At 30.2% G+C, this 13086-nt stretch overlaps 1 long non-coding RNA gene across 1 annotated transcript in view; it reads right to left on the bottom strand.

Annotated features, from left to right (window-relative positions):
• Positions 1-12375, bottom strand: part of LOC129221615 (uncharacterized) — a 36020-nt gene extending 23645 nt beyond the window's left edge. The window contains exon 1 of the long non-coding RNA XR_008580532.1: positions 12303-12375. This is a non-coding gene — a long non-coding RNA (uncharacterized LOC129221615). The remainder of the gene's footprint in view (positions 1-12302) is intronic.
• Positions 12376-13086: the final 711 nt, after the last annotated feature.

The following is a 13086-nucleotide window of genomic DNA, read 5'->3' as shown; positions in this document are numbered from 1 at the left end:
AAATACTATTTTTCAATAAAAGTAAACAATATATTTCGAATAGAACTTTGGTAGAAGAAACAGAAAACTAGTAAATGGTAGTTATTACAAGCAGAGAACAAAAGTTCAACATTTGTATTTAATAGTTTTCGAACTGATATTTTACTAGGCAAAAAAAAAAAAAAATCAATTTTTGATTTTCCTTTAATCTGAAGATTTTTGTTAAAACGAAAACATTAAAAACGAGAGAGAGAGAGAGAGAGAGAGAGAGAGAGAGAGAGAGAGAAAGAAATAAAGAGAAAAGCCCTTTGAGTCACATTTTGCAATTTAAATGTTTTGTATTCAAACTGCTAGCAAGGAAAAAACCTATTACTCCGTCATTAGCATTAAAGTTGTAAAGAGGTTTCAAGCTTAGAAACTTGCTATAACTACCCTGTTCTCAGTCGTAACAGTAGCACACATAAAATTGCAGCTGAGGATTTCAAACTTAAAAAAAAAATTAAAAAAAAAATAAATAAATAAAGTGACGAGGATCACCGATCATAATCAAATGAAAAAAAAAGATATAAAATACTTTTGAGTTGCAAACAATGTATTTTCAAGAAACAAACATTAATACAGAAGTAAAAAATATATCTTTCTACATAAAAAGTAAAATAAGATTTGACGTTTTTATTTCTTACTTTTCTGGCACATAAGGTTTTAAGGTATGAAACATGGAAAGGTGACCCAGACATTAAATTATTTAATAGATTCGAGCATGAACAAGTTTGGTCAAGTGGAAGGAATATTTGTAATGTCTACATATTTAAGTTTTATAAAAAAGCTTTTGTCAACCTATAGCTCCTCACTATCGCATATAAAGAAATTAGGAAAATGAGTAAAATTGAAAAGAACATTGCAATGAATTTCTTAATTAAATTGTTGCTAAATGTTTAATAGCTATCCAGCTTGTGAAAAAATAGAAGATTATGATTCATTTAATTCTTAGTTCATCTCCTCGGGAAAAATACTTTGGGAATTAATGTCGCCATATCGACGAGCGAATTAGGAAGTAATCAACGAAACATGATTATTAGAAGTAGCGAAAAGACCACTTGTGTCCGGGAGGGGAAAATTGATGAAGCTAAGGTTGCTCAACCACGCCTACTGCATTTAGGAAAGAGGAGAATAGATGGAGAACATCTTGCATCATAGAGGAAGACAGAATATTTCACTTTCTTAATCGCTAAGTTCAAAAAATCAGAAAAAATATTTTGACTTTTTTGTCGTTTAGAGTTAAATAACACTCCAGAAAAACTGTCCTTTCCTGTAAATTTCATTTTAATTTTTATGAAACGTATCCATTAATTCATGCAGAGTAATTCATTCGGAATATTTCATTTCCGGAATAAGAAGAAGATAGCGGATGGATCAAGTGAGAAAAGGGATGAAAACTAGCTCATGTACACACTGCAGTTTGCATCTTTTTAGCTTATTTTCTAGTAAAACCAAGAGAAGAAGGATGGAAATAACACAGAAAACGGTTTATTGTGTCGGGAAAATATCGCTATTTTTTAAAATCAAAAATAAGTAAAATAACTAATATTGAAAAACAAAATTTTTAAAGAGGCTTTTGAATTGAGGAAAATTTGTGTATGTCGGTCCATTTGTCACCCAAATAGGCATTGAGGGAGTAATCTTGTTAGAATCAAACTTGTTTTGCTTTAGGTTTTTGTCGGATGTCTTTTCATCCATACGCTTATTTCTTATGTATTGAAAAAGGCGTTCCTCATGAGGCCGAAACACGTGTGTGAAGCAATCTGCAATATGTGCTTTTTGACGTTGTTATTTTTTATTCTACAAACCTATTTTGTAGGAAATATGTCGACGAGACCTCCTCATTCCCCTATTTTGCTTTTTGACTCAAACAATTTCTCGCTCAATTTTGAACATTCCAAATAAAAAAAAGCATTAGCACCTACAGAGTAAATTAATTCAATTAAGCTAGGTTGTAAAAAAAAAAAAAAAAAAAAAAAACTCCCAACAAAGAATATATACTTTTTTTTTAACACTTGGTTGATTTAGGGTGTTTTTTTTTTTTTAATTGCAAACCGTTTTATAATAATTAAAAATAAAACCAGTAAACAAATGGTACCAAAAAAAATTTAAAAAGTGTGCCGATTCTGATTGATGTCTTCTTAATTTTTGCTTTCAGGATAAAAAAAAATGTATATACATATAAAATCGAAACACAATTTCTTTTAGACATTATGAACAAAGCCGGAGATTGATTGACATAATCAAAATGAAGTGAATTCAAGATATAAATATTTTTATACGTTATATAAATAATTGATCAGATGATTTTTGTTTTGCAATTTCATTCTAAAGATTCAGTCAATTTATTATTCATTTATTTAAAAATTTTTGGCAACGGCAATTCTGAATACTTTATGTTTTACTCGGAAAAATATCAGCAAGGAATATTATCTTTGATAAACATACATTGACGTTTTCTTTTTATTCTTTAAAATTTTCATACTAAAGTTTAATTTTAATTTTCATATTTTTGGCAATGTGAAAAGAAAACTTCAAGGCACTTTAACTATGGAAAGAAAAGGCGGCGAACTGTTTTATTTTTGGTAAAAAATATTTATTTTGATAATCTTTTCATTATTTATTTATTTTTATAGTAGACTAGTTGCGTTGCCCGGCTTTTCCCAGTCTACTTTGAAAATAAAAATTGTGTCAAGTGACGTATATTCAACAATCAGGCATAAATAAAAGAAAAAAACCATCGTGCAGAATTTCCCCTCCAAACAATGACAACAGATATAAAAATACTTTTATGAAATTAAAATAAAATGAGAAAGATGGATTTAAAAATCGTAACCATGGAAACACAAAATAAAATAAGTTTAAGAATTGAAAATGAGAAAGATAGAATTAAACAATGGATTCAAAAAGCGTTACCCTGAAAACGCAAAAGAAAATGGTTAAAAACTTGAATAGAGAGCAGATTTTTGGACTTCATTTAATTCGCTTGTAACTTTATTTCTAATTTAGATAGAAGGTTAAACTTTCGACCACAGGTCGAGTTAGATCTGGAGTAAAAAATGTCGCCTTTTCCAATGGTGTCAAAAAGAAAACTGCCCAACAATTCCTTCACTTTTAATTGATAAGTTTAATGAAGAAAGTACCACCTAAATTTCAGCTTTGCCTAAACAACTTCGAGTTAAAAACGTAAATAACTCCCGCCGAAATAAAGTTAGAGCATTGAAACAAATTACGTAGAACGCGGAAGATTCTACCCTTTCTAACGATATGTAATATTAATATGTGCAAGTAATTTTTTACCCCCATATGTGAGAATTTATGTGAAAACTGGAAGTAAATTGGAATGAAAAAAGAACTATTCATCGAATTTTATTCGAACTGTTCTGCAAACCTTTTCAGGACTTAAAGGAACAATCTGTGAAAATTTCAGCGCAATCGCCCGAGTAGTTCTCGAGTTTCGCGAGTTCAAACACACAGATGCTTTTTGGAGACTTCATTTTATACTATGTAGAGATAGGATTATATTAGCTGCCTATCTATTGCATAAAAGGTGCTCTTATTTGATTTATGTATCTGTTTCTTTTTCAGCTGTTGTGATTAAAAATGTTATGCTCGGAGAGATATTTTTGATATTTTTTTTCTTTCACTTGCCTCTTCAAAAATTCCACTCCTAAATATTATACAAAACTGCTAAACTTAAAATGGTCACAATTAAAAATAATTAATGTTTGAGATTTGCTGAAGCATAATTCCTAACAATTTACAAAAATAATTTTCAACAATTTATGTTAATTCTATATCAACATTTTTTTTTTTTTTTTTTTTTTTTTTTTTTTTTTTACACAAGAGATGCATATCTTGCCGTTAGGAAGCAGTTTTAAATGTTACGGAGGCATGTTTGAAATGATATATGAACCTAGCTAATTGAAATAACACTGATCTGAGATCGGAAAATCAATGTTGGTATGCGGAAAATTTGACTTAATTAGTTCGAGATGGATTTTCTTGTTTTCTTCACTTATCGCAATTAGTATGATCCCAAACACTCATCTATATATATAAAAATGGAGTTTGGTAAATTTGTTCCCTAAGATCTCAGAAACTACCCGGCAGATTTGGCTGAAACTTTCACCGTTTGTTCTTTTTGGTACTGGGGAGGTTTGTAGACCAGTTCGAGAAAAATCCGATTGATAGTTCCTTTTTTATTCTAATTTGTCCAAATTTTCGCATAAATGCCCAATATGACGGTGAAAAAATGCGTGCACATATTAAAATTATGTGTCTATCTAAAGCGCTTATTTTTCTGTTGAAGATGGCATCTGTTAGAAAGTTCTAAGTTGTATGAAAATCGAGTTATGAGCTTTTTTGTTTCATGTTCAAAGGCTTTCCTCAACCCAGTTCATTATTTAGTGTATCATCTCAACTCCCAGTTCATAGTTAGAATTGTTGAATGTTTTTGTGTTTCGTCTGACTGTTTGAGGCTTTTCTCAAGTCAAATCTTAAAGTAACGTTTTTCCCCCAAGATTGGCTAATAATAACTAGATTTGGTTGACTATTTTCCATTTAAACGGAACTTTAGTGAAATTAATGGTTTTTTTTATTATTTGTGCTGATTTGATTTTTAATCATTATCCAATCTAACAGCAGAAACCTCGCCAAAATTTATGCAGAAAGATTTCAGTGGCTGATGCATTTGGCAGTTTTTTCAACTGTCGCGGTTTTTGAAGTCAAAGACTACGTAATAATGTTTGTCAGCTTTCACCATGTAAACAAAATATCGTCAATCAAAGAATCTTTAAAAACATTTTTTACTGTAAAATAATTCAGCAACTAAATTAAGCAAATCCATAAACAGCACAAAAACTTCCATTAATGTGACTTTGTACACAAATTCAAACCACCGCCAAATTTTGCTACTTATTTTGGAAACATTTCGGATGAAATTATTTAGCGCCATTTTATGGTGACCAAAAGTATCTTAGCATATGGATAAAAGATCTTAGCAATATCTCTTTACCAAAAATTAGTAACATACCGTTTTACAAAGTAAGGAAGGGTAGCATTATCTAAGGTATCCCAAAACGATTCCCGCAAATTCGGTAACATTTTAAATCGCACCAAGAACCCACAATAATTGAAATTTTACAAAATAACTAAAACAAGTTTGAGGGGATCACGGGAGCGCGGCTACATTTCTTTCAAACCGTTCGTTCTTCAATAGACATACATAGAAGGTAAGACTCCATGTAAAAAAAAAGTATTAAGTGATAAATCTTTTTAAACATGTGAAGTTTAATTTCATGTTTCGGAAATTCTTCAAATTTGTATACGCCTAAATTTCGTGTTTTCGTTTCTAAATGAATACTATTTTGCTCTTTTTACTTATTGCTACTTTAGTTTTATGAGTAAGGGAGAAGCTAGATTTTAAATCACGTCAAAAAGGTGTGTTTTAAGTTCTTTCACTTAAAACAGAAAACAAATGCAAGTAACGATTGTTTCTCATAATTATTGCTAACCCAGGCAACTCCGGGTATTTTTGCTAGTAAATTATATTCTTTTAAAAAATATATGTTATTGCAAAATCACTGAAAGACTGGTTGGACTTTAGAAAAAACCACACACCCCTGCAATTCGTAATGTAACCCTCTGAGTGGAAAGGACATAAAAAGACTAAATAGGGAGGGGAAGGAAGTCGAAAAAAGATTTCCTAACTAAATTTTTAATTTAAAGAAAAGCAAAGCCAAAATAAGATGCGTGTTATAAGATGCTAGCAAAAATACCCGGTGTTGCCTGGGTCAGTAATAATTGTGAGAAACAATCGCTACTTTCTTTCGTTTTCTGTTTTAAATAAAAGAACTCAAAGCACACCGCTTTGACGTGATTAAAAATCGAGCTTCTTCCTTACCTATAAAAGTAAAATAGCAATAAGTATAAAGAACGAACGAGTATTTATTTAGAAACGAAAGCACGAATTGAAGCACATAAAAATTTAAAGAATTTCCAAAACATGAACTAACAAAAACAAAAATCACTAAAAAAACAGTGCGCTTTATTTAATTAAATATTAAACCCACACAAAAGAAAAAAAAAATGCTCTCTACTAAGTGTGCAAAAAGTGCAAAAAGTAGAGTTTCCAAATGTTTAAATGACTTTAAACTCATGTTTGCTCCAGAGAAGCCTTGATTCAAAATTTTCGTTATGATTACTTTTAACATTGATGTTGTTAGGCAACGAAGTTTTGTAACAATGGGTTTTATATTAAATCATTTAATGGGGTAATTACATGAAATTTACTGTTTTCCATCATAACTATTTTAAACTAAGTTTTTAGTAATAAATTATAGCCTAAGTTGCTTCCTGATAATGTAGCTATCTATGGTGAAAAAATGGTTGAAATCGAATGGTTGAATGATTACCCCGGACATACATTCATACACACGCAGAGAAGTAACTATTTATGTATTATAAAGATAACGCACGCCAGCAGAATATTATATCCATGAAGTATTTGCAGCAACAAAAATAAACTTGTCGTAATTATGTTGAAAATTTTTATAAATGGTAATTTAATAATTGAAGGAAGCAAACTAATCTTTTGCATTACCTTTCTTTACATTAATGAAAATTAAATTTTTTGCACGATTTACATTTTAAATTGAATAATTTTTGGGTTTACCAACATATTTCCAACTAAGTATCTGCTTAATATGCACTTCCAATCGTCATTAAAAAGTATTTGTTTCAAGTTGTCTTTTGCGGATATGTTTAAGGAAATAATACACATAGTTAACTTTTTTCTTTTTTAATTTCATTTCCTTCATTTACTTCATTGCTGGTGAATCTAAAGTTTGTGATTGCTGGATGTTTTTTATTTTTAAAATTTTAGAAACTAAACTTCTATATCTTCCAGCAATCACAAACAAAATCGATGTTCGCATACGTATAATGCTCACTTACACCTCCTCCCCCCCCCTAAATGCAACAACAATTCCTCAGTCAATAATAACTGCAATGAATTTACGTATATTTCATACCGTTGATTGCAGTTAAAGAAATAAATCATATTCTTACCGTAACACGGTATTCTTTACGTAATCGATTTCGAAAATGAAATCGTTCATTCTCATCCAACAAAAACGCATCCCCACGTGTTCATCCCTTTCCTAATTTCATATGAAAGCATACACATTTGCAATATACACTACACCAATAGAAAGGTTTGGAAATATGTTCGTTGTCAAGAATTGACTTTAGATACGCACTTAGTGGCTGCCTTTCGTCGTATTACTGGCTACGGCTGTTTTTGAAAGGATTTATTTCTAATAAACATTGTACCATGTTCAATTTGCAAATTGTGAGATACCAATGAGAAAATGGATGCCATACATTTGAGTCGTTTTCCTGCATTATATTTTGCATCGCTGTTGGAGATATATTGGGAAGCTAGACGCAAATATTAGATTTATAGACAAGGGTGGACAATTTTCCTGTTTTGTTGTTTTTTCTTAAGTGTTTATTTGTTTGTCAAGACAAGTAAACACTTTTCGCTATTAGAAATAAAAACAAGCAAAATAAAAAATAGACTTTACATGCATGCTTTTGTTCCTTCGGTGATCGGAATTGAAAGACATCTATTTTTATTTTTTTCGGCTTTATGAAAACATCGGATCAGTGCTCCCAATTATAAATGAATTTAATCATTATTGACTTGTTACAACGTTTCTAAAAGCAAGATCGTAGGGAAACTTTTGCATCAAAAACACAAAATACATATTGTATGAATTGAAGTTGTATTCAAAGAAAATTGCGATGAAAATATTAATGAAAATAAAAAATGCAAATACTGGAACAAAGCTGGTGTACATAGTCTGTATAGAATTACGATTGAAAGCTTTGCAACTCAGCAGTGGCAGCAGCTATATCTGGTAAACGACTGTTGTCAAAAACGCAACGGACACCAGGATACTTTTTGTTTTAATTCTTGCTGGAAACATTATACGATCGTAGGTTGCGATAAATCCATAATTGGCAAAAAAAAAAAAAAAAAAAAAAAATCCTACAATTATTATTAATTTGATTTTTTTGGATCTTTTAAACATCTATTTTTACTATAAATTTATATAAGAACACGGATTTTTTTCAGTCTTTTTCTTCGTCTATTTAATGTTTTAAAATTTGCATTAAAACAACGCTAGCAAATTTATTATCATTTTAACTAATATAATTTAGTGCATTTTGTTCAACTAGACCCCTTTTAAATTATTTACTTATTATAGCCTAATAAGCTTAAGCAACAAAATCTGATTATTTATTGCTATGAAAATCTTCGTAACATTTAATGAGGGATTCAGGAAGAAAACAACTCAGCTTGTTAAAGGGAAGCAACTCAGCTCAAGGACCAGACAATTATCATGGATGAGCATAGAGAAAAGTAAAGAACTGTAATATGAAATTGACAATTATAACGGATGAAACAATGAGCAAAAATTATAACTTTTATAAATAAACTTTAGACGAAAGCCAACAGAAGAGCAAGTAAATGTTTGCATTCTATAATTTTTGAATTACTTGTTGTCTGACATACATTTTATTAAAAATGTCTTTGGACATAATAAATGTATCTTAATATAAGTATATCATGTACGTATTATAGAAACGTATTACACCAATACAGTCAACTGGTTTGGTTAAATTTATCTTACCAAACACTTTACTTAAAGATGTCCATTTATCTCTTCTCGTATTTTTAATTTATATACTTTGCCGACATGACAAAAAAGATTCAAATAACCACCCACCTGGTTTGGTTAAATTTATCTTACCAAACATTTTATTTAAAGATGTCCATTTATCTCTTCTCGTATTTTTAATTTATATACTTTGCCGACATGACAAAAAAGATTCAAATAACCACCCACCTGGTTTGGTTAAATTTATCTTACCAAACATTTTATTTAAAGATGTCCATTTATCTCTTCTCGTATTTTTAATTTATATACTTTGCCGACATAACAAAAAAGATTCAAATAACCACCCACATTTAAAGGGGAAATCTAGTAACAAATACTAAATTATTTCGATGATTCTTAGTAAAACAATAAATTACGCAGGTTTAATAAAATCAGTTTATTCCCTAATGCGCTGAGTGAAAATCAAAGTCCCTCTGTCACTATAAATTGAAGTAATTAAATCTTCACCATTTCTCACCATTTATTTATCGTTTTATCGATTCTTGCCTTTAACATGTTCATGAATATTAATCATTCACAGAAATGTTTAGATGTATAGATTCCAAATCTTGATAGACGTGTTTGTTTGCTGGATAAGCGACATTTGGGTATTGCTAATTAAAAGCGCATAAATATTCATCTGCCGGATAAGAGAAATGGAAATTTTGCTTTTATTTATCTTCATTTGCTTTAAGAATTTGTGCAAATGACCCAAAATATTTTTCGCCAAAGCGAATTTATAGTCTACTGAAATGAAGATTGTTGGTGAAAATTAGAAGGAATTCATTCAAGTTTTAAGAGGAAGTAAAAAGACAATGAAGTTTTCCAGGTTGTGCCAAAAGTACGCACCAATAAAACCGACTAAAAGGTAGTATCAAAATCAGACGCTGAAGAGTAAAGCATAAATTTCTCAGCATGCGCTTCAAACAAATGTTTTGAGCATTAACTGTGGGCATTTTTTTCCCCTTTTTGACTTTTACTTAACTTTTAACTAGTAAGGTAATTTTTTTTCCATCTAAGTGTAAAGATGGGTTAACTTCGAAATTGTATTTCTTGTGAACGGTACAAAGTTTAGAAAATTGGAGCGGATTTTTTCTTTCAACGATTCTGCGTGAATTGTCAAAAAAAAAAAAAAAAAAAAAAAAAATACAATTGAAACTATCTCAAGTGTACATACATATATTTGTAAAGGAAAATGTATTAAATATTACAAAACGTCTTTATGCAAATATAAAGATTTTATAACTTCGAGAATGAAACTATGAAAAGACAAATTCAAAATTAGCTACGTCATATAAAAGAACCAAAAAGAAATAAATAAAAAATATCTTTAACTACAGCCATAAATAAATAAATAAATTAATTAATAAATAAAATGAAAATTACATTCCAAAAATCTTTTTCACTTGTGGTGAAGTAAAGTTGGTTACACATCAGAGATAGTTGGACGCACAGCAATATAGTAAGGTTAGGTAACAACATTTTGGAATTTTATTTTGCGGTATAAGACATCCCATCTAACCAATTACGGTGTATACAGTTTATATTTTTTGCTCTGATTTAAGTAGATTCGAAAGGTTCTATTACACTATATTTTTTGAAACATTTAGTTGCGGTTTAATTAATTTCTGTACATGTAATTAGCAGTCATGTGGAGGTATTTAATTTCGTATGTATATTTTATTTTTACTGAATATATCCAAAATTTTACATTGATAACTTTTTCTAAAAAAATGAAAAGCATTGAAGGTTTTTTTTTTATTTTTAATGTTTTATTTTTCGAAAAATATGAAATAATTTTTAAATTTTGTCGCTGCAGAGAACTTCTGCGAAAAAAGTAAAACTTTATGCAATAATAAACTTTTTCCTTTCGACGGAAATTGAATATGTGCCAAGTAACGTGATGGCGCATAAACTTCCAAGTTAAATTGCATATAAATGTGCTTTAGGGGTAAGAAGGAACTCCTTTAACAATGCTTTTTTTTTTTGCCTCAGAATGTAAATTAATCAATTTCGACGGTTTGATTTTCACCTGAAGCTCCTTTCTTTATGCATTAAAAAAGGAAACCTGACACTCATATATTCAAATAGTTTTGCACACATGTTTGTTCATCAATACACTAGTTCAACAAAATTTAAATATTTAAAATACTTTTTTTTTCTTTTTCTGCTTTAATTTAAATAAATATTTTGATTTCAAAATTAATTCTGTAGTTAAAAGTTCCAATCAACTAAATGAAAAGGTTTTTTAATGAACAGAGCTCACATGTGGCAAGTAAATACTTTACGTAGGAATAATACCATGCATGGCAAAGATTCATCTCAAATTCTGACACACTTCATTTGCATTTAAATTAAAACGACAAAAGCGGTATCAACCCGGTTAAGAGAAAGATATCTTGTGTAAAAGCACGGCAAAATTATTTATGTGTAGGAAAACAAGTTGACTGTAAAACATTTATTGCAATGAATGAATGAATTTTAATGAGAATTTCGACTGATAATGTTCTTATTATGGTATTGAACTCTTTAATACCAATTACTGAAAGTTTAAAGTAAATGCATTTAAGGAAACAAAGTGATTTTGTTTTATAATAACGAAAGTGAAATAACCCCGTAGATTTAAAACATTCTCTGTCTCATTTATAAATATTTAAGATAATTTTTCGATTTAATGTTCATTCAGGAATATGAAAAATTGATTGATAATCATTTGATTATCTTTTCATACAAATTTAAATTTACGTTACAAGAAAAAATAAAACTCTTAAAGTTTTCTAGTTTTTAAGGACTATTTCTTAAAGTTCTTTTGCTTCATTTAGATTGTTTTTTTTTCATTGAATATAATATAGTTGTTAATTAACAAGCGCTAGGGTAAAGTCTTTACAAATTATGTTCGTGAAAATTTTATTTTGGTGCACTTGGTTAAGTGTTTGAACATGTATCTTTTTAAATAAGTTTCTTTCAAAAAACTGCTTTTTATATTACTACTTGTAACAAAGCTGCGTATTGGCTTCCTTAAGAGGTTTTCCATCTCCAGCTCAGTCACTTTCCTATGCGGGGCTGATGAGTGCTAATAAGCACGAAATTGCAGCCCTCTGCTGGAAATGACTGAGCTGGCGGTGTATTTCACGTATTTCTGCTTTAGCCCTGGCTAATGGGCGGTAATTTACTGAATATACCTTGCCTCGCGTTCAATCTTCGAGTTGAACCGAACCATTGCTTCGGTCACTCGTCTGGTCTGCGAATTCTATATTAGATACCAGTTTCTTTCGCACTTTTGGCTTCCTTAAGAGGTGGTCCATCGCCAGCTCAGTCACTTTCCCATGCGGGGCTGATGAGTGCTAATAAGCACGAAACTGCAGTCCTTGGCTGGAAATGACTGAGCTGGCGGTGTATTTCACGTATTTCTGCTTTAGCCCTGGCTAATGGGCTGTAATTTACTGAATAAAGATGCGTGTTTCTTCTTGAATTTTGTTAACCAGATAACATAGTTACTACTAGACTGTTAGCAATAATTTAATCTTAATTTTCTTATGTTTCAAGGCTACTTACCGGGCTGTTTACTGCTTTCTATATTTCTCAGAAGTTCAAGCTTTTGCATATTTCTTCCTCTTCTGAAAAAAAATTGCATTACTCAGCAACGTTAAGACTTGGGAAAGAACTAAGAAACATTAACCATAATTTAAAAACCTAATCAATATATTTTCATTCGATTTTTTAAAATTCAGATACTTTAAAATAACTTTTACTTAAACTTTTTTGGCGCATAAAGTTTTATAATTAAAAAATTCGAAATTTAATTTTGAAATTTTTTTTTGCTTGAAGTAGATTTTCCCCACTACTATTTTTCTTCGATAGAAAGCCTATGAGGGAAAATGTTACCTACGAATATCACGGTGGTTAATTGTCTGGTACTATGAACATTTTCAAGCGTTCGCAGGATAATTATTTTGAAAAAGCGAAGATAAGTTTCTCATTCTTAATGAGCGAATCAGTTTCCTGTAAATAATATTAACCGAGAGATTAATCTGGAAGCTTTAACTTTCAATACGATTGGGTGAAGTCGATAGTTTTCTATCAGAAACTGAAAATACACTATATTACAGAAAAAAAATAAATAAATTGTATCGAAAAATAAAACGATTGCAGCGCCAATCGATACACCACGTTACTTTTAGTTCAAACCGTATAGCACCGTATTTTCCCTCACTCGAATTGCCCCCACTAGTATGGTGGTCAGCAAAGCCGCCTGCCAGTACCAAGGTCCCGAGATCGAACCTGTTGCTATCAAATTGCTTTTGACTCTCGTTTATTGCACTTCAAAATTTTATAGAAA

This window comes from Uloborus diversus, chromosome 4 (genome assembly GCF_026930045.1).
Source record: "Uloborus diversus isolate 005 chromosome 4, Udiv.v.3.1, whole genome shotgun sequence".
NCBI lineage: Eukaryota > Metazoa > Arthropoda > Arachnida > Araneae > Uloboridae > Uloborus > Uloborus diversus.
Note: the sequence above shows the minus strand (reverse complement) of the source record. Positions and strands in the feature narration are given on the sequence as shown.